The sequence below is a fragment of the Bufo bufo genome, chromosome 7 (assembly GCF_905171765.1).
Source record: "Bufo bufo chromosome 7, aBufBuf1.1, whole genome shotgun sequence".
Classification (NCBI taxonomy): Eukaryota; Metazoa; Chordata; class Amphibia; order Anura; family Bufonidae; genus Bufo; species Bufo bufo.
The window spans coordinates 62114880-62139684 of NC_053395.1; the positions used below are offsets into that span (position 1 = coordinate 62114880).

At 48.9% G+C, this 24805-nt stretch overlaps 1 protein-coding gene across 1 annotated transcript in view; it reads left to right on the plus strand.

Annotated features, from left to right (window-relative positions):
* Positions 1-1484: 1484 nt before the first annotated feature.
* The window catches only part of ZC3H7A (zinc finger CCCH-type containing 7A), a 196771-nt gene continuing 173450 nt past the window's right edge, over positions 1485-24805 (plus strand). Inside the window, 1 exon segment of the mRNA XM_040440164.1 lies at positions 1485-1514. The gene's annotated coding sequence lies outside the window, so the exon portion shown is untranslated.

Consider the following 24805-nt stretch of genomic DNA (forward strand, 5'->3'; position numbering starts at 1 on the left):
CATACTAGTACGGCGCCGGCCGGGTCTTTTTAATACAGCAGACACCCACGGCTCATGTCCGCGACCAACGATAATGCCGGTCGCGGACATTTAAGGCTACTTTCACACTACCGTTCAGAGCGGGTCCGTCTGATGTCTGCTCAGACGGATCCGCTCCTATAATGCAGACGTTTGTATCCGTTCAGAACGGATCCGTCTGCATTATAGTTTAAAAAAAATTCTAAGTGTGAAAGTAGCTTCAGACGGATCCGTCCAGACTTTACATTGAAAGTCAATGGGGGACGGATCAGTTTGAAGATTGAGCCATATTGTGTCATCTTCAAACGGATCCGTCCCCATTGACTTACATTGTAAGTCTGGACGGATCCGCTTGCCTCCGCACGGCCAGGCGGACACCCGAACGCTGCAAGCAGCGTTCAGGTGTCCGCTCACTGAGCGGAGCGGAGGCTGAACGCTGCCAGACTGATGCATTCTCAGCGGATCCGCGTCCACTCAGAATGCATTAGGGCCAGACGGATGCGTTCGGGGCCGCTTGTGAGAGCCTTCAAACGGAACTCACAAGCGGACACCCGAACGCAGGTGTGAAAGTAGCCTAACACTTCAGATGCCGTAGTCAATCCTGACCACGGCAGATGAGCGTGCAAAATACCGGAATAACAGGAGGCTGCTGCACAGCGTTTCCTACGGAGCCCCTGTCTGTAGCAGAGCTCCATAGGAAACCAGTCAATTTCTCATAGACTCCAATGCTAACGCAAGAAACGTATCAAAATGCAAGAAAAACTATAGACATGAGGTATCGCCGGATTCGTACTGTAGAATGAAGCTGGTCAGTTTTATCGAACTTCGTAAATAAATAAAAAACCATAAAACCGTGGCAGAATTGCTTTTTTTTCCAATTTCATCCCATTTGGAATTTTTTTCCTGCTTCCCACTACATCATGTGCAGTATTAAATGGTGGAGTCGGAAAGTACAACTTGTCCCACAAAAAACAAGCCCCTAGACGGCTATGTAAACGGAAAAATTAAAAAAAAGTTATGGCTTTGGGAGGCAGGGAGTGCAAAACGAAAACGAAACAACCTCCGGGGTAGAATGGGTTAAAGAAGATGTCTGGCAGGATAACATTTTTTTTTATTTTTTTTTATATATAAGTTGCAGAATGGGTTAAAAAAAACGTGCCCCACACCCTCCAAATTCTGCCTCATGTGCCCTGGTAGGCCTGCACTGATAAATGCCCATTTTTACTGAAATGCAAGATTGTGCAATTATTTCTATGAATTTCTTTCTATATTTCTATGAACCGACACAGACACTCTTCTTCCTCTTCAGCATAAATCAGTATTTCCTCCACTTCAAGACTCAACGCCAGGGCTGTGCCATGCTGGCACCCAGGACTCCAGAGCTGGCACTGCGCTTGCTGCTCTTCGGTCCTTCTTCCTGTAGGTGGCGCTGTGGGCACCGGCGGCTCCGGCTTTTCCAGTCTTACTGCCTGAAGAAAGGGCGCCTCAGCCGCCAGGTAATAGCGGGCGGGTGTTTCGGGTAACTGGGTATTCTTTATGCGGGTGTTTATTATCGGGGTGTAGCAGGGGGCACGAGGAGGCTGTGATATGCAGCACGGAGTCCCCGCACCATATGGCGTCCTTATATATGAGTGGAGGGAGGGAGGTCGCCGGCCAGGTGACACTGCGGAGTCTGGTGGTCCTGATGGTACAGGGGGCACACACTGCAGAGGGGCAGGAAGATGCTCGGCCCCAGCTGCTGTGTAACTTCAACTCTCATCATTCCGTCACAGCCCCAGGAAGTTGTAGTTCCTCCTGAGCTGGAGGAGCAGGGCTGTGTATACTGTGTGGACAGTGTCTACAAGTTGCTGTAGACTGGGGACATGTTTCTGATCCAATAAAGGTGATCGAATGTGTACCTCCCCATTTCCAGTATGTTTAAAGGGGCTGTCCATTTTGTAAGACAGGGAATTTATTGGACTAAGGGCTCATACACACGACCGTTGTTGTTTTGCGGTCCGTTTTTCACTGATCCGTTGTTCCGTATCTGAGTTTTTTTTCTCTCTCTTATTTAAGTCCTCTAATGTTCCGTTACTGCACAAAATCTATCCGTATGGTTTCCGTATTTGATCAGTTTTTTTGGCGGATCGTATACAGAAACAGTAACTTATTAATCACCAAACACACGAGCAATATGGGCTGGGCATAGCCTTTCTACAGTATGGATCCGCAAAATACGGATGACATACGGATGTGTTCCGTATTTTTTGCGAACACATTGACTTGAATGGGGCCTCGGATATTGATTTGCGGACAATAATCGGACATGCACTACTTTTTTGCGGAACGTTTATGCAGACAAACAGAAAACGGAATGTACACGGAGTAACTTCTGTATTTTCTTCAGCCCCATTGAAGTGAATGGATCCGCATACAGACAAAAAGAAACCGGAACGGAAGCGGAAAGAAAATACGTTGGTGTGCATGAGCCCTAATACAGAGATGCAGTGATGTGCTCATATACTGCACGTCGCCACTGCAGCTAATCGCTGGCCTCAGCGGTATACTGGCGAGATCTCTGAGGCCAGTGATTGGCTGCAGCGGTCATGTGTGGTATACGGATCACTGCTGCAGCCAGGGAGGACAGAATGATGGCGCTGGACAGTAACATTTATCTAATAGGCTCCCTAAGGCCTCTTTCACACGGGCGTTGCGGGAACACCCGCGATTTTTCCGCGCGAGTGCAAAACATTGTAATGCGTTTTGCACTCGCGTGAGAAAAATCACGCATGTTTGGTACCCAAACCCGAACTTCACAGAAGTTCGGGCTTGGGTTAGGTGTTGTGTAGATGTTATTATTTTCCCTTATAACATGGTTATAAGGGAAAATAATAGCATTCTGAATACAGAATGCATAGTAGGTGATCAATTGAGGGTTAAAAAAAAAATTAAAAAATTAACTGAGCTGTGGGCTTAATGATGAGCTTAATGATGAGCTGGTGGCTAAAGGACCTTTGGTGACGTCAGATCACATGCTCCAATCACATGGTCCATCATCATGGTGATGGACCATGTGATTGGAGCATGTGATCTGACGTCACCACAGGTCCTAGCCGATAGTTCATCTTTTAAAGAGGACTTTTCACCTGTATAAACTATGGTAACTGAGTATGCTGCCATATAGAGCGGCGCCCGGGGATCTCACTGCACTTACTATTATCCCCGGGCGCCGCTCCGTTCTCCCGTTATAGGCTCCGGTACCTTTGCTTCTTAAGTTATAGTAGGCGGTGTCTTCCCTTGTCCTGTGGGCGTCTCCTTCTCCTAGGCTGCAGCGCTGGCCAATCGCAGCGCACAGCTCACAGCCTGGGAGAAAAAAACCTCCCAGGCTGTGAGCTGTGCGCTGAGATTGGCCAGCGCTGCAGCCTAGGAGAAGGAGACGCCCACAGGACAAGGGAAGACACCGCCTACTATAACTTAAGAAGCAAAGGTACCGGAGCCTATAACGGGAGAACGGAGCGGCGCCCGGGGATAATAGTAAGTGCAGTGAGATCCCCGGGCGCCGCTCTATATGGCAGCATACTCAGTTCATATAGTTTATACAGGTGAAAGGTCCTCTTTAAGAAGTAAAGAAGAGACCGGGAACTACGCGAACAAGAGGAGAAGGTGAGTTAATTTTTATTTATTTTTTTAACCCTCAATTGATCACCTACTAAGCATTCTGTATTCAGAATGCTATTATTTTCCCTTATAACCATGTTATAAGGGAAAATAATACAGTGAATAGACTATATATACAAGAAATCCGCAGCACTCGTCAATGTGATAAATCCAAGGTGGTTTATTCCATATACAGCAAGATGGTGCGACGTTTCGACCTAACCCGGTCTTTCTCAAGCAACCTTGCTTGAGAAAGACCGGGTTAGGTCGAAACGTCGCACCATCTTGCTGTATATGGAATAAACCACCTTGGATTTATCACATTGACGAGTGCTGCGGATTTCTTGTATATATATTCTGACGTTGGGATCATCAGCCAGGGTCCCCATCTGCGTGCACCACTACCTTCAAGGTATTTTCCTGAATGGCTTTCCCTTATGTGGGACAGTAGTGCTGCCAAACCGTTTTTGTATATTGCACAGTGAATAGACTGTCACCTAGCAACCATGTGTGAAAATCGCACCGCATCCGCACTTGCTTGCGGATGCTTGCTATTTTCACGCAACCCCATTCATTTCTATGGGGCCTGCGTTACGTGAAAAACGCACAAAGAGGAGCATGCTGCGATTTTCACGCAACGCACAAGTGATGCGTTAAAATCACCGCTCATGTGAACAGCCCCATAGAAATGAATGGGTCAGGATTCCGTGTGGATGCAATGCGTTCACCTCCCGCAACGCATCCGCGCGGAAAACTCGCTCGTGTGAAAGAGGCCTAAGAGACCCAGTGGACTTTTACATTGCAGACCGTTAAACCGCTGGGTCTGAATGATTTCATTTCATACGTGTTTCATCTAACTACATGTTAGGGTAGGGAACAGGCGTTTCCCATCACATGTCGTTGTCATCGTCTTCATGTATCCATTATATGGGTTATCACATTATAGGTGTCCTCCTCCTATTGATCTCTACATGATAAAGTTGGTGCCCTGAAATAGTGGACACCTAAAAGATATGGAGGTGGATCTTATTGTAGACGATAGAGGCTGTGAACTGTATCTAGTTTCTTTCAGGTTCTGGTTGCTATGGGTGACGCTGTGTCTGTCTACCTACTGCAGGTGCCACCATACGTATGCATCATTATTGGTAGCTTTCTTAGTTTATATTTACTTCTGTATATTGCCTTTATACAGCGGCGTATACAGGTGAAACTCTAAAAATTTGAATATCGTGCAAAGTTCATTTATTTCAGTAATGCAACTTAAAGGGGTTGTCCGGGTTCAGAGCTGAACCCGGACATCCCTCCATTTTCACCCCGGCAGCCCCCCTGACTTGAGCTTCCTAGCAGTTTATGCTCCGATGCTCTCCTTTGCCCTTCGCTAGATCGCGCAGGGCAAAGGCATTTTTTGGAGATCTGGTGACGTACCAGGACTCTCCATGGGGCTGCCAGGAACCCTGGTGACGTCGCCGGCACTGATGGGCGGGATTTAGAGCTGCCCTAGCCATTAAAAGGCTAGGGCAGCGCTAAAGCCCGCCCATCAGAGCCGGGCAGTGTGTTATTGAAAACAAAAGAGCCTTTGCGATCTAGCGCAGGGCAAGGGAGCGCATCGGAGCCTCAGGGGGGCTGCCTGGGTGAAAATAAGGGTATGTCCGGGTTCAGCTCTGAACCCGGACAACCCCTTTAAAAGGTGAAATGAACATATGAGTGTTACTGGAGTGTTAAAATAAGTTACTATATTTCCATTTAGAGACACTATTTTTATTAGTGAGGAGGGGTCTGGCTGCACCATATACATATAGGAGTGTGAGCCACTCTTCCATACGCTAGCCTCATGTGTGTATTTTTGGCGTCTTATTCAGGTAGTTGACCCTATTCTTGACATTGTACGCAAATGGTCCTTCTATTGTAGTAAGTTGTTAATAGGCTCTCTGCCTAAAAAATGGCGTTCTGATTGTAATGGACGTGATATGTGTTTTCATCCAGTTGACTTTCCACAGACACATTATGGATCTGTCAGGGTTGTGATGCCTTATTGTAATGGAAACCTGGCAGAACGCTAGTATGAACAAAGCTGTTAGGCCTCTTTCACACGGGCGTTGCGGGAACACCCACGATTTTTCCGCGCGAGTGAAAAACATTGTAATGCGTTTTGCACTCGCGTGAGAAAAATCGCACATGTTTGGTACCCAAATCGGTGTTCTGTAGATTGTATTATTTTCCCTTATAACATGGTTATAAGGAAAATAATAGCATTCTGAATACAGAATGCATAGTAAAACAGCGCTGAAGGGGTTAAAAAAAAAAAAAAAATCATTTAACTCCCCTTAATCCACTTGATCGCGTAGCCGGCATCTGCTTCTGTCCCCTTTACTGAATAGGACCTGTGGTGAGCATTAATTATAGTTCAAGGACCTGTGATGACGTCACTCCGGTCATCACATGGTACGTCACATGATCTTTTACCATGGTGAAAGGGAAAATAATAATGATCGGGTCTCCATACCGATCATCTCCTAGCAACCAAGCACTTGCTTGCGGATGCTTGCGATTTTCACGCAACCCCATTCATTTCTATGGGGCCTGCGTTGTGTGAAAAACGCAGAAAATAGAGCATGCTGCGATTTTCACCCAACGCACAAGTGATGCGTGAAAATCACCGCTCATGTGAACGGCCCCATAGAAATGAATGGGTCGGTATTCAGTGCGGGTGCAATGCGTTCATCCGCGCGGAATACTCGCCTGTGTGAAAGGGGCCTAAAGGAATTGTCTGTCAGTTCTTAAAGCACACTTGTCTGCTGAGCGGTCACTGGAACGATGGCTGTGACGTCATCACTTCCAGTCTGACAGGGACGGAACCAGCAGCGCTGGAACAGAGGGACCTTTAGCAGGTGATTTAATTTCTCTCTAGAGCCTCTTGTCTGTGCCCCCTCCTAATATTTAGTGCCTCTTGTCTGTGCCCCCTTTTATATTAAGTACCTTTCATCTGTGTACCCTCTATATATTGCCTCTTGTCTGTGCCCCCTCTTTATATTGCCTCTTGTCTGTAGCCCCTGAATACAGCGCACACACCCTGCATTATAATACTCACCTGTCCCCGGTCCCACAATATAGTCCTGGCCTTTTCTGACCAGGTCTGCTCCCGTCAAACGTTGCAGGTGGATCGATAGCATCATTCGGTCGCCTATGTCACAGAAGCACAGGAACAGTAGGTCAGGGAACCAGTGGATGCAGACACAATTGAGTGCAGGGGCCCTGGAAAGTGGGTGAATCAACCAGGGGCTGCAGTTCCCACCGCCGTTGTGTGCCTGTTCCGTGCAATTTGCGGTCCCCAATGCACGGGCAAAGTTCGTGTGACGGCCAGGACGGATCGAGACCCATTCAAGTTGAATGGGTGCGCATCTGTGATGCGGGGAGCACACGGCCGCTGCCCGCATATTGCGAACCCGCCGTATGCTTAAAGCCTAAAGGTGCATAGTGTTGCCAGGAGCTAGTGCTCCAACTGCAGCGATCATGATCCAGTCCTGTGCACTGGCTCCTGCTTGTCCATCTTCCAGTCCATGGCTTGTCTACTTCCTCCCTTGCATGGTGACCTGCTCCACTGCAGCCAACCACTGAGACACATTACCGCTGAAGCCATTGGTTAGTTGCAGCAGAGCTTTCATAGTGGAGGCAGGCTGTGGGCATCAATGAAAAGTTATTTATTCCCAGAGAACACCTTTAAAGGGTTTATCCGGTAATTAGTATTGACGACGATCTATCCTCTGGATAGGTCACCACTATAGATCAGCGGGCTTCTTTCACACATCCGTGTCAGTGATGACGGCAGTGACAAGACAGGTTTTTCATCTGTGAAGGGTGTTTTGTGTATCTGTGACAAGGACGCCATCCATGTTCTGTCAGTGGTTTTCACAGACCCATGGACATTTTTTAGTGCATGTCTCCATTATTTTTTTCCACTGATGGGTGAATAAAGACATTAAACAGGTTGTCTGGCCTTAGAACCGACAACCACTTGGTTCCTAACCTGTGCCCCTGGACATAGGAAACCAGATGTAGTCTCTTTGAAGATGGTGCCCAGAGCCCCTTAGCTACTGGGTAACATAGTATCATAGTACATAAGGCCAAAAAAAGACATCTGTCCATCCAGTTCGGCCTGTCATCCTGCAAGTTGATCCAGAGGAAGGCAAAAAAAAAGCCTGTGAGGTAGCAGCCAATTTTCCTCACTTTAGGGGAATAAAAAATTCCTTCCCGACTCCAATCAGGCAATCAGAATAACTCCCTGGATCAACGACCCCTCTCTAGTAGCTATAGCCGGTAATGGTATTACACTCCAGAAACACATCCAGGCCCCTCTTGAATTCTTTTAGTGAACTCACCATCACCACCTCCTCAGGCAGAGAGTTCTATAGTCTCACTGCTCTTACCGTAAAGAATCCTCTTCTATGTTTGTGTACAAACCTTCTTTCCTCCAGACGCAGAGGATGTCCCCTCGTCACAGTCACAGTCCTGGGGATAAATAGATGATGGGAGAGATCTCTGTACTGACCCCTGATATATTTATACATAGTAATTAGATCTCCCCTCAGTCGTCTTTTTTCTAACGTGAATAACCCTAATTTTGATAATCTTTCAGGGTACTGTAGTTGCCCCATTCCAGTTATTACTTTAGTTGCCCTCCTCTGAACCCTCTCCAGCTCTGCTATGTCTGCCTTGTTCACAGGAGCCCAGAACTGTACACAGTACTCCATGTGTGGTCTGACTAGCGATTTGTAAAGTGGTAGGACTATGTTCTTATCACGGGCATCTATGCCCCTTCTGATGCAACCCATTATCTTATTGGCCTTGGCAGCAGCTGCCTGACACTGGTTTTTGCTGCTTATTAAAATTCCTAGAACCTTTTCCATGTCAGTGTTACCGAGTGCTTTACCATTTAGTATGTACGGGTGACTTGCATAAGGCTACTTTCACACTAGCGTTCGGAGCGGGTCCGTCTGATGTTTCATCAGACGGATACGCTCCTATAATGCAGACGTTCGCATCCGTTCAGAACGGATCCGTCTGCATTATAACTTAGAAAAATTTCTAAGTCTGAAAGTAGCCTGAGCGGATCCGTTCAGACTTTACATTGAAAGTCAATGGGGGACGGATCCGCTTGAAGATTGAGCCATATGGTGTCATCTTCAAGCGGATCCGTCCCCATTGACTTCCATTGTAAGTCTGGGCGGATCCGCTCGCCTCCGCACGGCCAGGCGGACACCCGAACGCTGCAAGCAGCGTTCAGGTGTCCGCTCACTGAGCGGAGCGGAGGCTGAACGCTGCCAGACTGATGCATTCTCAGTGGATCCGCCTCCACTGAGAATGCATTAGGGCCAGACGGATACGTTCGGGGCCGCTCGTGAGCCCCTTCAAACGGAGCTCACGAGCGGACACCCGAACGCAGGTGTGAAAGTAGCCTTATTCCTTCCCATATGCATAACTTTACATTTGTCACACAGCAGGCACCCGGGGCTAATGTCTATAATCAGTGAGAACTCCAATTGCAAACATTTAACCCCTCAGATTCTGTCGTCAAATGTGACCACTGCATCTAAATGCTGAAAACCTTGGAGCGCTATGCTTTTGGGGCTGGAAAGGCGATCAGGGAAGCCGTTCATGGGAACCAAGGCTGCTGCAGGGAATGAAGGATCCGAGGCTGCTGCAGCTGTGTTCTTATGGAGACGCTGCCTGTGGTAGGGTCTATAGGAAGTGGAACATAGCAAATTTCCTATAGACTTGAATGCTAATGCTTATCTGATGATTGCTTGTTCAAGTTCCCTTGGGGAATTTTTAGAAAGTGTAACAAACAGAGAAGGAAGTTCTTTTAAAAATATTAAAAAAGAAATCTAAAAATGACAATCCAAAATGAAAATAATAAAATAATAAACCTCATAGGCATCGCTGCATCCCAAAACACTGATACTATTCAAATATAATGGGAAAAAAATTGTATGATGGGAAAAAGTCAAAATGCCAAATCAAAAAGTCATACACACCCTGAAATGGTATCATTAAAATATATAGATCACCTCACAGCTCTGTAGTAGTAAGGGTCAGAATATGGCGATGGAAGGAAAAAAATTATTTTCCTAAATACGATACAAATGTGGTATCATTGTAATCGTACTGACCCAGAGAATGAAGGGCATCGGTCAGTTTTACTGTATAGGGAACGCCGTAAAAAACACAACCCATAAAATTGTGATAGAATTGCATTGTTTTTCCCCAGTTCCATTCTATTTGGAATTTTTTCCCAGCTTCCCACTATTTTGTATGCAACAGTTAATGGTGCCTGTAACGGTATAAACCATTGGCGACGTCCTTCTCCCCTAGTCAGAGTGGCGGTGTAGAGTTGCTCCAGCGACTTCCGAGGCCGAGTTGTGAGTCCCAGTAGCTGTGCAGCTCTTGCAAGAGCTAGTAGTGATATAGCTGTTCCCTACAACACGAGACGAGGCTGCGAGTTGAGGGTAAGAAGATTCACCTTTTATTGGTGCCATACTTGGACTTATATACAAGTCCCCATGCAAGGGGACCTCCCCTCTGGACCTGATGGAGAACTGGGTGACAAACACACAGACCAATGGAAATAACCACACAATGCCTCCCCTCTGCCTGGGAGATAATTAGGTCAGAAACTGTACGTAACCCAATCATCTCAACAGACAAACAGAGGGTTTCTGTTACAGTGCCATTAGAAATTACAACTTGTCCCACAAAAAACAAGACTTCATATGGTGAAGGGAAAAAAAAAAAGGAAAAGTTATGGCTCCGGGAAGGATGAGAGTGAAAAACAGAAATTCAAAAATGGAAAATTGTCATGTCTTCAAAGGGTTAAAGCAGTGGATCCGTGTATTGTCCATGGAGAACACAGACAGAGCACAAATTTATGATTCACTGACATGTGATAGAGGTGTTAGATACCTAAGGCCTCGTCCACATTTCCGTTTTTCACTGACGTGTGCTGTCCTCATTTTCCATGTACAGAACACGTACCCATTGATTTGAATGTGTCTGTTCACTCATCGGTTACTTTTTACTGACTATGGGTAAAAAATATAAAAAATCACAGAGAAATGCACTACTGTCCATTGAAGTCTATGGGTCCGTGAAAATGGCGTCCATTTTTTGACTGAAGACTGATAGGATATGCTCCGGAAATAAATTTTCAGATGAGTGTCCGTGGATTATGGATGACGCGCGGGCGTAAAAACGGACACGTGGACCAAACACTTCACGGGTAAATAAGGACGCTTTTTTCAATGGACTTGAAAATGACACGGAAATGTGGACGGTGATTTGAGCATAGGGCTTACATTGGCACTTACACCGGATGCATATGGGGACGGACGACGTTCCTGCTCTCCTGCACGTCGTCTTCTACCTCCTGTGTCTTTCAGCCATTACAAGAGTCTTATGCCTTCTGGTCATAATGATATTAATAGTGCACAGAACGCAGATGCTTTTACCGAGGAGGCGACACGTGTCGGTTTGGGATAACCCCCGCTCTTTGCATTGTCGTATTAATTTTTCTTTATTGCATTTTCATTGCACTTTTATTTAGGGCTGTCTCAATAAAAAAAAATTGATTCGGTTTCGATACCATAAAAAAAGTATTGCTATACTCGATACTATTCGACACCGCGAAAAAAAAAAAAAAACACTAAAAAAAGCTGCGTGCATTCCGTATTTTATGGAACGTCCGGCCCATAATAGAACAGTCCAATCCTACTTTTTGGGGGGACAAGGTGACAAAAAAATGGCAAATCACACGTTTTTTTCTTTCTTTCTTTTTCTTTTTCTTTTACAACGTTCACCGCATAGGAGATATTTTTTAATACTTTAAGGCCCCTTTCACACGGGCGAGTTTTCCACGCGGGTGCAATGCGTGAGGTGTATGCATTGCACCCGCACTGGATCCCGACCCAATCATTTCTATGGGGCTGTGCACATGAGCAGTGATTTTCACGCATCACTTGTGCGTTGCGTCAAAATCGCAGCAAGCTCTATTTTGTGCGTTTTTCATGCAACGCAGGCCCCATTGAAGTGAATGGGACTGCGTGAAAATCGCAAGCAAGTGCAGATTCGGTGCGATTTTCACGCACGGTTGCTAGGAGACGATCGGGATGGAGACCCGATCATTATTATTTTCCCCTATAACATGGTTATAAGGGAAAATAATAGCATTCTTAATACAGAATGCATAGTACAATAGGGCTGGAGGGGTTAAAAAATAATAATTTAACTCCCCTCATCCACTTGTTCGCGCAGCCCGGCTTCTCTTCTGTCTTCATCTTTGCTGTGCACAGGAATGGGACCTTTGATGACGTCACTGCGCTCATCACATGGTCCATCACATGATCCATCGCCATGGTGGTTTTCCCAAAACACATTTACAGGCAACATGTATGAAGTATATTATGTGTACCGCAGTCATGACATTTCCAGCATGTTTTATGATTTAGAAAGTAATAAAAGGTAATAAAGTTCCAGGAACATGTTTTATTTCTTTACTTCCGTGAATGAAGTTTAACTGGTAACTAACCTTTTATAGTTACGTTTATTTTAAACTATTCTAAATGGGCCATCGTTTTTTATATATACTTTTCTTACATTTCTTACTTATTTTACTATTTTAGTGACCTAATAGGTGCCTGAAGGTCTAGTGTCTATAGCACTTGTAGAGCACTGACATGTCAGCGGCATACGGATTCCACTGGGGACCGCAGTAATTGATGTACGTAGAAGCACACATTGCTGCTCCTGCCTGTGCCTCCTCTGCTATAGCCTGGCATAGCACAGTGGTCACCCCTCTCTGCTATAGCCTGGCATAGCACAGTGGTCGCTCCTCTCTGCTATAGCCTGGAATAGCACAGTGGTCACTACTCTCTGCTATAGCCTGGCATAGCACAGTGGCCACTACTCTCTGCTATAGCCTGGCATAGCACAGTGATTACTCCTCTCTGCTATAGCCTGGCATAGCACAGTGCTCACTCCTCTCTGGTATAGCACAGTGCTCACTCCTCTCTGCTATAGCCTGGCATAGCCCAGTGCTTACTCCTCTCTGCTATAGCCTGGCATAGCCCAGTGCTTACTCCTCTCTTTCCTTACATGCTACGAGAAAAATACCTGCCTTGCCAGACACAACCCCTCACTGTATCACAAACCCCCTCCTGTGTCACATACCCCCCCCCTTTGTTCAACCCTGAGGGGGTGGACACACGCTAGACAATGCACCCGGGACAGGGCATCCGCATTTCCCTGCAACCGGCCTGCTCTGTGTTCTACCAAGAACTTAAAGTTCTGCAGAGACAAAAACCATCTGGTGACTCGGGCATTCCTGTCTTTGGCCTGGCTCATCCACTTGAGAGGGGAGTGGTCAATCACCAGGCGGAACTTTCTCCCCAACAAATAGTAGCGGAGAGACTCGAGTGCCCACTTGATAGCCAGGCACTCTCTCTCCACTATACTGTACCTGGTTTTGGCTGGGGTGAGCTTGCAGCTTAGGAAGACAACGGGATGCTCCTCCCCGTTGATTTCCAAGACAGTACAGCACCGAGGCCTACTTCAGAGGCATCCGTTTGTACCACAAACTCCCTCTTGAAGTCGGGCGTCACCAAAACCGGTGACCCACACAGGGCCGACTTCAAAGCAGCAAAAGCCTCTTCCGCCCGATCATCCCAGCGAACCATTACTGATTTTCGTCCCTTCAAGAGCCCTGTCAAGGGCGCGGTTAGAGTAGCGAAGTGGGGAACAAACCTCATGTAATAGCCCACCATTCCCAGGAATGACTTTACTTGCCTAGTGGTGACAGGTCGGGGCCAATTCCGTATCTCCTTTATTTTGTTCACTTGGGTTTTGATGACTCCGCGCCCAATGACATACCCCAGGTACTTAGTCTCTTCTAACCCTATCGCACATTTTTTGGGGTTAGCGGTTAGGCCAGCTTTCCAGATCCGGACCCGAGGCTGCAGATTTTAGACCCGATTCTGGGCTCGCTGAGCTGCCTACATATGCCATAACACTGTCTCTATCCGATCTTGCATCTGGGTAACTGTCACGGAACCATGAACCAGACGTACAACAAGAGATAAGTGAAAATAAGAAGGCTTTATTGAAAATAAAGCTGTAAAGCAAAAGTCCAAACGAATGGTGAAACCGAAGCAGAGTCTTGAGAGGCCAGAGATCAGGAACCAGAAGGGTAGTCAGACGAAGCCAGGATCAGGAACCAGCAGGGTAGTCAGACGAAGCCAGGATCAGGAACCAGCAGGGTAGTCAGACGAAGCCAGGATCAGGAACCAGAAGCAGCAGCAGTCTTAGAAGCATGTGAACACAGGAGGACCAAGCAAGGAACTGAAGCCACAGACCTCCTATATATATGAGCTAGGCATCCAGCTCCTCCCAGTGGGAAGGAGGAGCCGCAGGGTGGAAGGCTACAAGAAACCCAGAAACCAAGATGGCCGCCAGCACATGTCAAACGAAGGAGAACAGCAAGAAGGTAAGACCATGACAGTACCTCCCCCTCAAGGGCCCCTCCTCCGCGGAGCAAAAAACGGTTTCTGAGGGAAGCGTGCGTGGAAGGCTCGGAGCAAGGCAGGAGCATGGACATCTGCGGAGGGAACCCAGGAACGCTCCTCTGGACCATAACCACGCCAATGGACCAAAAACTGCACCCGACCGCGGACCAGGCGTGAGTCCAGGATATTGCTCACCTCATACTCCTCATGATTGCCCACTCGGACCGGACGAGGCCGAGGAACCGAGGAAGTGAAACGATTACACACCAGTGGCTTCAACAGGGAGACATGAAACACGTTAGAGATCCGCATGCCAGGAGGAAGCGCAAGGGCATAGGCTACCGGGTTTACCCTGCGAAGCACTCGGAAGGGACCAACAAAGCGAGGCGCCAGCTTGGGAGTGGGCACTCGAAGGTTGAGGTTGCGGGTGGACAACCATACACGGTCTCCGACCTGGTAGGAAGGAGCAGGCGCTCGTCTGCGATCAGCCTGGAGTCTCTGGCGCTGCGCAGAGGCCTCAAGGGACTTCTGGATCTGTACCCAAGAAGCACGTAGGACGGAAAGGTGATCCTCCACAGCCGGAATATCCTGGGGAGAGAATACCTCCGGTAACACGGCAGGTTTGAACCCATAATTGGCCATGAAGGGAGACGTCCCAGAGGAAGAGTTCACCGCCGTGTTCCTGGCAAACTCAGCCCAAGGCAGAAGGTCAACCCAATTGTCTTGGTGATCGGAGACATAGCAACGAAGGAATTGCTCCAAGGCCTGATTGGATCGTTCTGCGGCCCCATTGGACTGAGGGTGGTAGGCCGAGGAGAAGGAGAGATGAATACCAACTGGGAGCAAAAGGCGCGCCAGAACCTGGACACAAACTGACTCCCCCGATCCGACACAATCTCCTTGGGCAAACCGTGCAACCGGAAGACCTCCCTGGCAAAAATCGTGGCCAACTCTTGTGCAGAGGGTAACTTCTTGAGAGGAACACAGTGGCACATTTTGGAAAACCGATCCACAATCATGAGAATGACCGTATGGCCTCGGGATGCAGGGAGGTCCACAATGAAATCCATCCCCAGGTGTGACCATGGGCGCTCCCCGGTGGCTATGGGTTGCAGAAGGCCCAACGGAAGGTGCCGAGGGGACTTACTCTGGGCACAAACGGAGCATGCCGCTACATATGCGGCGATGTCGGAACGTAGGGAAGGCCACCAGAACAGACGTGAAACAGCCCAGGACAGCTGATTCTTTCCAGGATGCCCCGCGGTCTTGGAGTTATGGTAGGTTCGCAACAACCGAGTGCGCAACTCCTCAGGCACAAAACATCTGCCGTTGGGTCTCCCAGAGGGAGCACCAGATTGAGCCGCCAAAATCTGCTCACCCAGGGGAGAGGTCAGGCTGGTGCGAATGGCGGCCAGGATCTGATTCGGAGGTATGACCGAAGTCGGAATCGACTCCTCCCTGGACAGCTCGGAGTACTGCCGTGATAGGGCATCCGCCCTGATGTTCTTGGAACCGGGTAGGTAGGAGACCACGTAATTAAAACGTGACAAGAACAGAGCCCATCTGGCCTGACGTGGTGTCAATCTCTTGGCCTCAGAAAGGTAGGTCAGATTCTTATGGTCCGTCAGGATGAGAACCGGAACCACCGAACCCTCGAGCAAGTGCCTCCATTCTTTAAGGGCCTGCACGATGGCCAATAACTCCCTGTCACCAATCTGATAGTTGCACTCCGCGGAAGACAGTTTCCGGGAGTAAAACCCACAAGGAAGCAGAGGACCCTCTGGTGTTCTACGCTGAGACAGAAGGGCGCCTACTCCCGTCTCAGACGCGTCCACCTCGAGGACAAAGGGCAACCCAGGGTTGGGATGCGACAGAATCGGAGCCGACACAAAAGCGGACTTTAGGGCCTCAAAAGCTCAGATGGCCTCGAGCGGCCAGACCTGGGAATTACTGCCCTTCCTGGTCAGATCCGTGAGAGGCTTGGCCAGCATGGAAAAGTCCCTGATGAACTTCCGATAATAATTGGCGAAGCCCAAAAAGCGCTGCAGGGAACGAAGACCACTGGGCTGGGGCCACTCTAAGACAGCCGAAACCTTCTCAGGATCCATGGAGAACCCCTCAGCGGAAATGATGTAACCTAAGAAGGTTACCTGGGATCGGTGAAATTCGCATTTCTCAAGCTTACCGAACAGCTTGTTCTCTCGTAACCGTTGCAACACTCGTCTGACATCCAGAATGTGGGCCTCCATGGATTCAGAATATACCAAGATGTCATCCAAATAGACCACCACACACTGCTGCAACAGGTCACGGAAAACATTGTTGATGAATTCCTGAAAGACTGCGGGCGCATTGCACAACCCAAAGGGAATAACCAAGGATTCATAATGACCGGTCCTGGTGTTAAACGCGGTCTTCCACTCATCGCCCGCCTTGATCCTTACCAGGTTATATGCCGCCCTCAGGTCGAGTTTGGTAAAGACCGTGGCCCCTTTAAGGCGATCGAACAGCTCGGAAATCAAGGGTATCGGGTAAGCGTTCTTGATCGTGATGCGATTGAGACCCATGTAATCGATGCAAGGCCTCAACTCACCGCCCTTCTTTTTCACAAAGAAAAATCCAGCCCCTGCCGGGGACGAGGATTTGCGAATGTGTCCGCGTGAAAGCGCCTCCCTCACGTACTCCTCCATGGCCTCATTCTCCGCTACCGACAGTGGATAGACTTTGCCACGAGGAGGAACGGCACCAGGTTGTAACTCTATGGCACAATCGTATGGGCGGTGCGGAGGTAGGGGAACCGCGCGCACCTTATCGAATACATCCCGGTACTCCTCGTATTCAGGAGGCAACAGAGAGTCCGAGGAAGTACACAGCAACTTGACAGACCCATGGATGCAACTAGCCCCACACTGCGGTGACCACGAGAGGATCTCGGCCGATCTCCAATCGAAAGTCGGATTATGCTTCTGGAGCCAGGGGTACCCCAAGACCACCGAGTAGTGTGGAGACGAAATAACCTGGAGGCAGACCGACTCTCTGTGAACGGCACCAATGGCTATCCCCACTGGAAGGGTCTCATGAGTCACGTGTGACGACAGAAGGGGTCTGCCGTCTATCGCCTCAAGAGCCAGTGGGGAACCTCGAGCCTGCAGAGGAATGGAATTGGCGGCAGCGAACACACTATCAATGAACAAACCACCAGCACCAGAGTCCACCAACGCCTGGGTCGTCACCGAGCCCCCGACCCAGGAGAGGACAACAGTAATCAGTGGTTTGTCAACACGGGAAACCGGGGACGAGGAGACTCCACCCAAGATCTGCCCCCGACAGGATCTCAGGTACGAGCGTTTCCCGGACGGTTCGGACATGCCAACCGAAAATGCCCACCGAGACCACAGTACATGCATCGACCCTCGCGTCTCCGGAGTACCCTCTCCCCCTCGGACAGGTGAGCAAACCCCAGCTGCATGGGTTCACCCCCAGACAAGTCATCCCCAGGAGGCGTGGGAGGAGAGGGAGGCACGGGTGGGACAGCAAACGTAGGCGCCAATCTGTTAGAAGACCTCCGCAGGCTCTCCTTAAAGGAAGGTCTCTCCCTGAGTCTGGTGTCAATCAAAATCAGGAAAGAAATAAGAGACTCGAGCTCCACTGGTAGGTCCTTTGCTGCAACCTCATCCTTCAAGGCATCCGAGAGACCATGAGAGAAAGCAGCGACCAGAGCCTCATTATTCCAGCCCACCTCTGCTGCCAGGGTACGAAACTCAATGGCGTATTCAGCTACGGATCGTGAACCCTGTCTGATGGACATAAGGAGCTTCGCAGCAGAGGCAGCACGAGCCGGCACATCGAATACCCTCCGAAGAGAAGCAACAAAAACCGGAAAACTCGGCAACCACCGGATTGTTGTTCTCCCATAAAGGGCTGGCCCAGGCCAAGGCCTTGTCCGAGAGCAGCGAGATCAAGAAGCCCACCTTTGATCTCTCAGTAGGAAAGGCATGTGGCAGCAACTCGAAATAAATGCCCACCTGGTTAAGGAAACCTCGGCACTGAGTTGGCTCTCCCCCAAAGCGCTGTGGAAGAGGGGCAGAACCGGTCATACCCCGAAACACCGCAGGCGCAACAACAGGTGTCGGGGTAGACTCTGGCGCAACAACCGGAGCGGCAGTAGGAGCGACAACCGACCCATCAGCAACGGGAGCGAAATGAGCCGTGCGTTCAAGCAGGGTTTGCAACGCCACAGCGAACCGACCCAACAGGTGATCCTGCTGATCAAGTCTGGCAACCAGCATGGGTAGCGAGGATGGCCCTGTACCGTCAGAACTCATGGCTTGGTCCTAATGTCACGGAACCATGAACCAGACGTACAAGAGATAAGTGAAAATAAGAAGGCTTTATTGAAAATAAAGCTGTAAAGCAAAAGTCAAAACGAATGGTGAAACCGAAGCAGAGTCTTGAGAGGCCAGAGATCAGGAACCAGCAGGGTAGTCAGACGAAGCCAGGATCAGGAACCAGCAGGGTAGTCAGACGAAGCCAGGATCAGGAACCAGAAGCAGCAGCAGTCTTAGAAGCATGTGAACACAGGAGGACCAAGCAAGGAACTGAAGCCACAGACCTCCTATATATATGAGCTAGGCATCCAGCTCCTCCCAGTGGGAAGGAGGAGCCGCAGGGTGGAAGGCTACAAGAAACCAAGATGGCCGCCAGCACATGTCAAACGAAGGAGAACAGCAAGAAGGTAAGACCATGACAGTAACGTACTCAATGACACTTTTATGTGGAGTGGGTTGTTGTTCCCACGCCTCTTTGGCCACGTCCAAGAGACCGCGAGGGTGTCTGCCATATAGCCGTTCGAAGGGAGAGAACCCAGTAGAGGCCTGAGGTACCTCTCGCACTGCGAACATGAGAGAGGGTAGAAGGAGGTCCCAGTCCTTCCCATCTTTAGACACTACCTTTTTCAACTTATTTTTTAATGTTTAGTTAAACCGTTCTACCAGACCGTCCGTTTGAGGATGGTAAGCGGACGTCCGTAGTTGTTTTATGTGCAGCAACTTACAGAGTTCCCTCATCACCTGGGACATAAAAGGGGTCCCTTGGTCGGTCAGAACCTCTTTAGATAGTCCTACTCGGGAAAACATCTCCATTTACTCCTTAGCTATAAGTTTGGCTGAGGTATGTCGCAGTGGCACCGCCTCCGCAGGGCTCCAGATGGCGACCAAAATGGTCGTCAATGCGACTTAGAATTTACAAATGGCGACAAGACTTTTTAGTCTTGTCGCCATTTGCGACTAGACCCGCCGCCGCAGCTCTGCCGTTGAATACAGCGGCGGGGCACAGGAGATGATAGTTCTCTGCCCCGCCGCCGATGTTCTTCTCAGCAGCGCAGTGGAGGAGTCTTTCCCTCCCCCCTGTGCTGCTGCCTCCGCCAATAAGAAGAGAGACGGGAGGAGGAGGGGCTGTGGCCACTGCGCCACCAATGAAGATAACTGACCTGTTAATACAAATACAGGAGGCGGGTGCCGGAATCAAATAGCCCCCTGTCATAGAGGTCGGGTATAATAAACATTGGTGGTGCAGTGGGAAGTGCCAATGAGGGTTAAAAATAAATAAAATAATTAACTCACCTCCTCCAATTGATCGCGTAGCTGCCGGTCTCCTGTTCTTTCTTCAGGACCTGTGGTGACGTCACTGAGCTCATCACATGGTCCATTACCATGGTGATGGATCATGTGATGTACCATGTGATGAGCACAGTGATGTCACCACAAGTCCTTTGACAGGTCCTGAAGAAAGAACAGGAGACCGGCTGCTACGCGATCAATTGGAGGAGGTGAGTTAATATTTTTTTTATTTTTTAACCCTCATTGGCACTGCCCACTGCGCCACCAATGTTTATTATACAGGGGTGTTGGAGAAGGGGGGGGGGGGCGCACTGCGCCACCAATGTTTATTATACTGGTGTGTTGGGGGGGGCGCACTGTGCCACCAATGTTTATTATACTGGGGTGTATATAATGTTTATTATATTGACCTTCTACTAAGCATTCTGTATTAAAGAATGCTATTATTTTCCCTTATGACCATGTTATAAGGGAAAATAACACAGTGAATAGACTTTCATCCTAGCAACCATGCGTGAAAATCGCACCGCAACAGCACTTGCTTGCGGATGCTTGAGATTTTCACGCAGCCCCATTAACTTCTATGGGTCCGGATTCAGTACGGGTGCAATGCGTTCACCTCACGCATTGCACCCGCGCAGAAATCTCGTCCGTGTGAAAGGGGCCTAAGGGTGAATAGGACAAGGGTTCCAGCCCCTTAGGGGGCTAATAGTAAGTAAGAAAAAGACACAAACACTAAGGCTACTTTCACACTTCCGGCAGTGTGATCCGGCAAACAGTTCCGTCGTCGGAACTACATGCCGGATCCGCCGATCTGGATGTGACTGAAAGCATTTGTGAGACGCATCCGGATGCGGATCCATCTCACAAATGCATTGCAAAAACGAATTCATCTCTCTGCTTGTCATGCGGACAGACGGATCCGTCTTGTATCTTTTTACACATTTTTACCGGTCTTCCTATGAGGAAAAATGTCGGATCCGGCATTCAGGCAAATCTTCAGTTTTTTCGCCTGATCAGTCAAAATGACTGAACTGAAGACATACTGATGCATCCTGAATGGATTACTCTCCATTCAGAATGCATGGGGATATGCCTGATCAGTTTTTTTCTGGTATAGAGCCCCTAGGACCGAACTCTATGCTGAAAATGAAAAACGCTAGTGTGAAAGTACCCTAACATATTAAGTTTAAATCCCCCCTTTCCCAATTTTACATATAAGATATATAAACAATAAATAAATAAACATATTACATAGCGCTGCGTCCGAAAAGTCCAAACTATAAAATTATTAAAAAATATCTCCTATGCGGTGAGCATTTGCCATTTTTTAGTCACCTTGTCACCCCAAAAAATAGGATAGGGACTGTTCTATTATGGGCCGAACGTTTAAAAAAATGCGAAATGCAAGCGGCTTTTTTTTGTGGTTTTTTTTTGTGGTTTTTTTTTGCGCGGTATTAAGTCTCGCAATACTTTTTTATGGTGACGAAAGCGAATCAAAATTTTGGTATCGAAACAACCCTATGCCGATCTGATCGGCGTAGCGTTGTCACGATACCAAAATTTTGATTCGGTTTCGATTTGGCGACTAAAAATTTTATTTGGCTCCAAAATTTTTCAGTTCAGGAGCCAATGGCTACTAGGTATTTTTTTTAGTCTGGATCACTGCTCCGGGTACTGAGTGGCGTAGTTTAGAATGACTAAGATGTGTTGATGGCCTCTGGCGGACTTCAGTACTGGGCCTATAAGGGGCTATTCGGTCAAACGGTACTTCGATAATCGGGAGAGGTACTAGGGGACTACGGAAATGTGGCTGGGGGCTAGTTATCTGGCAGGTTGGGCAAAACTCTTCTACTTCTTTGAATATGCTGGGCCAGTAAAACCGCTGTAGAATACGATCCATAGTTTTCTGCAGCCACAGGTGACCCCCGAGAACGTGTTGGTGGGCTAGATCTAACACAAGCTTGCGAAAAGCCTTGTGGACCACCAACTGTTCAATAGGCTCACCCCATAGTTGGTATACCCGATATAACATATCCTGATGAACCACAAAACGGGGAAACACTGACTCTGCCCCAGGTTGTTGTGGTTCACCATCTACTATTAATACATTTTCCCAGGCGCAGGATAGGGTTGGGTCCCGATGTTGGGTGGTACCAAAATTATCCCCAGAGACATTGAGCTCTGCCAATTCAGGACCCGGCGGCAAGTCCTCCACGTCTCCCACCATCACACTTATCGGGTTTGTCTCCCCCTCTTCCACCGAAGTGGCGGTCACCCCTACCGCTGGCCCTTCAGTCTCAGGTTCATAGGGTTCTGGTCTCCCCCCTGAGCCGTGCCACTCTGCTAGGGTTACCCCTGTGAATGCACATCAGCCCGACTTTCCGGACAGTATACTCAGTGGACCGCACCAGGGTAGCCCTTACTAGGGTCACCAGACTCCCTGAGTCCAGCAGAGCCTCTGCCGGAGTGTCTCCCACTTCCACCTGACACAAGTGATCTAGAGACTCTGGGGTACCTGTTGCACCAGCCTCCTGGCATATAGCGACTGACGGTAGTTAGTGTCCATGGGCTCAAGCCGATGGGGACAGCCAGCCCTTACATGGCCAGGCTCCTGACACCGCCAGCAGACTATCGGAGCCAGGTCCGCCGTGGGTACATCCTGGGTGTGTTTTATCGTCTCAAATCTCCGTGCCTGGGGTAGAGATTTCTGGGGTTTGCCGACCCCCCTCCCAACAGAACCCTCCTTTAGATTCCTGGTAGCTTCATAGCGTTCCACTAGGTCCACCATTTCAAGGGCATTGCCAGGAGACACCTGACCGATCCAGTGCTGGAGAGGGTATGGCAAAGCCCTCCAGAACATATCGGCTAATAGTCTATCTAGCATAGCCGGGGGACTCAGCACATCAGGCTGTTACCACTTTTGCAAGAGGTGGAGTTAGTCATAATCCTGGGTCCTCGCAGGCTCAGCCAGCTTAAACCCCCACTGATGTACCTGCTGGGCCCGGACCAACACATTCACCCCCAGTCTTGCCAGAATCTCTCCCTTTACTGACATGTAATCGGCCGCTTGATCATCTGGTAAGTCGAAAAACACCTGCTGGGGTCCGGATGCCAGGAATGGAGCGACTGCCTTAGCCCACTGGTCACTGGGTAGCTTTTCCCTGATGGCCACTTTCTCGAACATAGCCAGGTAGGTTTCGATGTCGTCTGTGTGGGTCATCTTAGGAATCGCCGCACGGACTGCTTTTCGGGCATCGTGGTTGCTCCTGCTGTCTACAAAGCCATCACATGTTGTAGCAGCAACTGGTTAGTCTCGTGCTGCTGCTTATTAGCCTCCTGTTGCTGCAGATTAGCCTCCATGAGGGCCTTCACAACAGCCTCCATTTTGTCGTGGGACACTGGTTGTAAAACAGTTGGTTTAATGTACGACATACAACCTTGCCTGAAAAACGCAGGAACCAAAAATATTGGCGTTCACGCCAGCCTCGCTGCTATTGCCCGCATCCTCCACCAATTGTGGGGATTGGCTCTGGTAGACAGGATTAGCGGACACAATATAGAGGCAACAACAAGTTCTTTGGATCAAACAGTTCAGTGTTTTATTCACAATTTAGGCAAGTGACAAAACAAGCAGTCCTATTCAAACAAAAAGTCACCTTGCGGTGTTAGTGTAATTCAAACCATGCGGCAATTCTGCCTCAAAGAGTCCTTGCTGATAGCAGCACCAACCTGTTATCACACCAAACAGGTAGCGAGCCTTCATCCAGACACAAGGCTCCCAGATCCCAACACAGAGACATGGCTTCTGAGCCCAGCTGCCTATTTAAGGACAGCCAGGTGCTGCCAAAAGCTGGACCGGCATTTAAAATCTGGTCTGGTATTTGACCTCTCCTGGCTGTAAATCAGCCCAGCAGCACATGCTGGGAGGAAAATACCTGTTTTCCCAGACCAAACCTCTCAGTGTCACAAAATATATATAAAATCAGTGTGTATGTGTCACGGTCATATAGTTGTTTGACCGTGACGCGATTGCCGTGCAGACTGGTTGCCGGTTTACACGTGCATTTCCCCTTTAAGGTGTGTCTCCCTGCGGTTTGGTGAGCGAGGGGTTATTCCTCTAGCTAGTGGGGATTTAGGTGTTTCCTGGGTGTGGCCAGTAGCTTGACTTTATCTGTGGCTTCCTAGCTGGGGGCAGTGGCACTCCAGCCTTGTTTGGTGTTGGAGCTCTGCTCCGTTCCTGGGTGAACTTGCCCAGTCCTTGAGGGCCACCTTGTTGGACATAAATTGTCTTCCTTTTGTATGCTCCTTATACCCTACCTCACTTGTTGTATGTTAGGTGTGGGTTTATGTTCAGGGTGTGTTGTACGTCTTGATTGTGGTTTTATGTCTGCGCTGTTGTTGGTGTTTGTCCCTGCATGTATGTAAGACGTTTTCCCTGTGTATTGTGTCCTCCGGAAGGTGGTTAGTTTCCTGGAGGGGTCAACCACTAGCCTGTATGCAGCGCTGCCTGGGGCTGCCATGCACCTTGCGGCATGGGGGTCCTGGCGGAGTCTGGTGTGCTGGATACCTGTGTGAGTTGTTGGTACAGCGTCCTGTTTGGTGTTAGGGGCTCCTGTACGTATGCACGGTTCCAGTCATGGAGACTTCGAGAGGTAAGCGTGTTGTCTTGTGTTCTTACCTGCCGATCCACTTGCTGTTTATGGTCTCTCCTTTTCCCTGCTATTAGGTCTAAAGAGACTCTTGTTCTAACGTGTCTAGGATGAACAGGACGTCTCCTCTCTGCTCCTATCTGAGGGATTATCAGGGCGACTCGGGGTCCCAGGTTTCCAGGGTATGAGCTGTCCTACCATCGGGGTCTGCTCATACGGTGAGGAGTTAAGGATAGGATTAGGGACGCTATAGGAGGTGACCTGCTTCCCTTTTCCTGGCTTCTTGGTCTAGCAGCTATCATTTATCCCTTTACATTGTACAGTGGGGTTT